The sequence below is a fragment of the Triticum dicoccoides genome, chromosome 7B (genome assembly GCF_002162155.2).
Source record: "Triticum dicoccoides isolate Atlit2015 ecotype Zavitan chromosome 7B, WEW_v2.0, whole genome shotgun sequence".
NCBI lineage: Eukaryota > Viridiplantae > Streptophyta > Magnoliopsida > Poales > Poaceae > Triticum > Triticum dicoccoides.
The window spans coordinates 756,496,613-756,501,867 of record NC_041393.1 but is presented as its reverse complement, the minus strand read 5'-3'; the positions used below and the strand labels follow the sequence as shown (position 1 = coordinate 756,501,867).

General features: G+C 39.9%; 1 long non-coding RNA gene across 1 annotated transcript; it reads right to left on the bottom strand.

Annotated features, from left to right (window-relative positions):
• Positions 1–3,408: 3,408 nt before the first annotated feature.
• On the bottom strand, positions 3,409–5,247 carry LOC119335985. Its single transcript, XR_005162148.1, has 2 exons — positions 5,158–5,247; positions 3,409–4,841 (listed from the first exon to the last, which is right to left on the bottom strand). It is a non-coding gene; the product is annotated as an uncharacterized LOC119335985 (long non-coding RNA).
• Between the last annotated feature and the right edge of the window lie 8 nt (positions 5,248–5,255).

Genomic DNA, 5,255 nt, shown 5'->3' with positions numbered 1-5,255 from the left:
AAAGGATAAAGTGTAAAAAGGAAAGGTGAAGATCACCATGACTCTTGTATAAGGGTAGAAGGTAAAAATAAAAGATAGGCCCTTCGCAGAGGGAAGCAGAGGTTGTCATGCACTTTTATGGTTGGATGCACAAAATCTTAATGCAAAAGAATGTCACTTTATATTGCCACTTGTGATAAGGACCTTGATTATGCAGTCAATAGATCATACATATTTTTTCACACCAATAGATAGAATATTTAGAGAGCATTTTTTTTCACACCAATAGATCATACATATTTAGAGAGCAAGCTCGTATAAAGCTTATTTTTTCCACACCAATAGATCATACATATTTAGAGAGCATTTTTTATTGCTTGCACCGATGACAACTTACTTGAAGGATCTTACTCAATCCATAGGTAGGTATGGTGGACTCTCATGGCAAAACTGGGTTTAGGGATATTTGGAAGCACAAGTAGTATCTCTACTTAGTGTAAAGAATTTGGCTAGCATGAGGGGGAAAGGCAAGCTCAACATGTTGGATGATCCATGACAATATAATTTATTCGGATATAAGGAAACATAACTCATTACGTTGTCTTCCTTGTCCAACATCAACCTTTTAGCATGTCATATTTTAATGAGTGCTCACAATCATAAAAGATGTCCAAGATAGTATATTTATATGTGAAAACCTGTTTTTCTTTATTACTTCTATTAATTGCAACGATGACCAAAAGTATGTTTGTCACCTTTCAACAACTCTTATTCATCATACTCTTTATATGCGAAGTCATTACTCTCCATAAAATCAATATGATCTTTTTATTTCTTTTTATTCTTTCTTTTATTCCCTCAAGATCATAGCAAGATAGCAAAATCCCTCAACGCAAAACTACTCTTTATTATATATAACTCATGGACTCGATTACATAGATAGAGATCAAAACAAAACTCAAAGCTAGATCATACTGAAACTTTATTCTATTAGATCAAGATAGAACCAAAAGGATCAAACTAAGAAAAACGGTAAAGGTAGAAGTGTGATGGTGGTACGATACCGGGACACCTCCCCCAAGCTTGGCAGTTGCCAAGGGGAGTACCCATACCCATGTATTTATGTCTCTTTCTTCGGAGGTGGTGATGTGATATTCTTCGCAATGATGCCCCTTAGGATATGATTCTCTTCCTCGAGCTTGTTAACTTGCTGCTTAAGATCCATTATTTCCTTACGGAGTTTACCCGTGAAGGCCAAGGCTCCTTTCACCCATGGATGTTGCATAGCTGCAGGAGAACAAGTAACACTCTTTTTCATATTTTCATAAGAAAGAAATCTAGCATTGGGAGGGATGACCGAGTTTGGAATTGCTGAGCTCTGAAGTTCCTCCATCATGAATATGGCTTGGAGATGAGAGGTAAATTCTTGATCCTCCTCCATGGCGTCTATCTTTTTCAAGTCGGCCAGCATCTCTTCCTCCGTTGATGGCCCAAAGTGGTCAGCATCGCTGTTTGCTCTTGGCCCCGGTGTCGGATGAGATACTCAACTCTCCCCGACTGACTCTTGAGATGACATCTTGCTCTAAATCTGCTACAAAAACAACTCAAAATAAAAATAGAGGATTTCGTCGTGGTACGGTGGTCAAAACCTTCGGGATATTATATAATGATTTTTTACCGACCAAAAGAAGTATCGTGCAATAAAATAGAGTCCGGAGGGCACACGAGGTGGCCACGAGGCAGGGGGGCGTGCCCAGGGGGTAGGGCGCGCCCTCCACCCTCGTGGACGCCTCGTGTATCTTTCGGACTGCTTTTAATTTTCCTAATTTTTTAAATATTCCAAAACGGAGAAAATTGCTATTTGAGCAGTTTTGAAGTCGGTTTACTTATGGTACCACATACAGATTCCTTTTCAGAGTCTAAAATGTTCTGGAAAGTGTCCCTTATGTACTCCTTCGGGGTTACGGTGTCAATAACATTGGTTTCAACATTTATGGTATTACCTGAGATATAATGTTTGATTCTTTGACCGTTTACCACCTTCGGATTTGTGCCTTTGGCGTTGTAGATTTTGATGGCACCGGAACAATACACCTCCTCGATAACATAAGGACCTTCCCATTTAGAGAGAAGTTTTCTGCAAAAGATCTTAAATGAGAGTTGTATAGCAAAACATAATCACCTACATTAAACTCACGCTTTTGTATCCTCTTATCATGCCATCTTTTAACTTTTGCTTTAAACAATTTGGCGTTCTCATAGGCCTGGGTTCTCCATTCATCAAGTGAGCTAATGTCAAATAGCCTCTTCTCACCGGCAAGTTTGAAATCATAATTGAGCTCTTTAATAGCCCAGTATGCCTTATGTTCTGGTTCGAGAGGTAAGTGACATGCTTTTCCATAAACCATTTTATACGGAGATATACCCATAGGATTTTTATATGCAGTTCTATAGGCCCATAATGTATCATCAAGTTTCTTGGACCAATTCTTTCTATATCTATTAACAGTCTTTTACAAAATCAATTTAATCTCTCTATTACTCAATTCTACTTGACCCCTAGACTATGGATGGTATGGAGATGCAATTCTATGATTAACATCAGACTTAGCAAGCATTTTACGAAAAGCACCATGAATAAAATGTGAACCACCATCAGTCATTAAATATCTAGGGACTCCAAACCTCGGAAAAATAACTTCTTTAAGCATCTTAGTAGAAGTGTTATGATCAGCACTACTAGTTGGAATAGCTTCTACCCACTTAGTAACGTAATCAACAACAACTAAAATATGTGTATACCCATTAGAGGAAGGAAAAGATTCCATATAATCAAAGCCCCAAACATCAAATGGCTTAGTAACAAGTGAATAGTTCATAGGCATTTCTTGACGTCTACTAATATTACCAATAATTCTTTGACATTCATTCACTACAGGAATCAGGAACTTTGCCATCTATCATGGCGGACGTCAAAGGCATGCCTTGCGGATGGCAAAGGCCTTTGCCATCAGCCAGCAGACGGCAAAATATTCGGCTGAACGAGCTACGGCAAAGGGCACTTCGTCGTTTGTTGGTGGACGACAAAGATGCAAAGGCCTTTGCCGTAAGCCAGCAGACGACAAAGGGCATGGCTCTTTGCCATCTGCTGGCAGACGACAAAGGCTGCAGGCTCTTTGCCATCTGCCAGCTGATGGCAAAGAGCCTATATTGCCCCCATTTAATTTTGTTTTTTCTTATATCAATTCATTTTCATAGAAAATCACGCACGCACACACGCACGACGCATGCACGCACGCACGCATATATATATATTTATATATATGTATATATATATATATATATGTATGTATGTGACTAATATAGCATATCCAACGCATATTACCAATAGTCATGAACACATATATATCCAGCACATGTTACCAATAGTAGCAAGTTTCATCCATACATATACATAGTTTCATCAATATTACACAGTTTCATCGATAGGTAGCAAGTTTCACAAAGTCCAAACTATCTTATTCCTAAGATCTTCTCTGGATCTTCTTCTTTTCTTCCAACCTGCATAACAAAAGCACTAAGAAAGAGAGAATGGGTTAGGAGTAGAAATGTAGCATTTCACTTGGTGAAATGCAATGCTGTAGGATGTATTAGTGAGTAAAATATACTTTTTAGATTGTTCAAGATGTATTAGTGAGTAAAATATACTGCATTTAAGTTGCGAGCACAGAGGCAGGAAGCAGTGCATGCACCCATAGATTTAAGATTGTGCCTTCATTTCATATAAAAAGATATATTCATTTGATGGTATAAATCATGCTCTTTATATCCGGTCGGTCCAATGATTTAATTAATTATTTTTGGATTATTTGGCATACTGCTGAACTGATTGAACTAAAGGGTAGAGTTAGTATTATCAAGGCCAAAACCAAAAACAATCCCAGTTCTAACACATGACATACACAACGTACAGACAAAAAAGGGCCATCTAAAATGTCTACTTGTTCTAGTGGCCAACACGTGGTAACAGGCAAAAACATCCACAAAGTCTCTCCTAAACCTCATAGCATTCATTGACAGCTGTCTTGTCAGGTGTGTTCTACTTGTTCATAAAGCATCAATGTCAAGAGTAACATGGATAATGCTGGATACATGGAGAACAGAGTCATATAACATTTCCAGTATCCAAATTTACTGTAGTACTTTTTAAAGCTAAGCTGAACGTCTTGTAGGAACAAAAAAGAAAAGAAAACAGTTGAGTCTGAATCTGACCATGCTACAAGACTATACCGACCACACACATTTTGAGTCAGCATTTTAAATCGGAATGTGCTGGTGACTACTGCTGATATGGTCAGGACTGCTCCAACTACGAGCGGGACCAACCCCAAACTAGCAAATTGCAGCCAAGAGACAAGAGGAGGACTAAGCTAAGTAACTAATCATTCACCTCTCCTGGAGCAAACGACGAGCAAGCACGCCAGTAGAGCTGCCTTGAGCAACCCGCGGCGTTCCATGCCCTGAAACTTAAGAGAGAAAATCAAAGTAGACTCCAGCAAAAATCCCGCCAATCTTAGTGCATAGGAGCCGCGGAATCGCCTCACCAGAGGCCCGAATCGCCTTACTGGAGCCGGGGAATCTGCCACCGATCCAGCATTTTAAGGACTAAAAGAGATAAGAGTGAACAAATACCTAAGAGCCATATGGGAAGGCGAAAGTAGTATCTTCTGGGATGGAGTAAGGAGTGTGAGGGAAGCGGCCAGCTTCCTCAGATTTTGACGCGATAGGAGACAGATTGCCATTAGTCGACCAACACTCTTTGACAATGCATCTGCAAAATTTTCCTAATTATCACATCTTTCCTGCAAGAAGAATGAAGAACAATCTCTTGGATTACAATGCACTCACATAGTCGAAGTCAGAAAGATGTAACAGATACATGTCCTGCCACTTTGAGTTGTACTAATAGATAAACTCAGTGCAGAGTAACGATTTGATGAGAACAAAGGCCTGACTTATATATAACAAAAATAGGTCTGCATATGGATGTAACTCAACATTCAGAAACACGAACAGAACTTCTCACAAAATCATAGGAATTGCTAATGATGCTATGAACAACTTTACTAGGCAAAACAGAGGAGCGCCGAAGGTAGGGGTAGCAGTGCGGGGTTGGACCTGGGGCCGAGCACGACAGAGAGGGTGAGAGGCGGGGTCGCGCCTACCCGCTGGAGGCGTGTCGGCCTCGTCCGTGCCCTTCCATGGCGGACTGCACG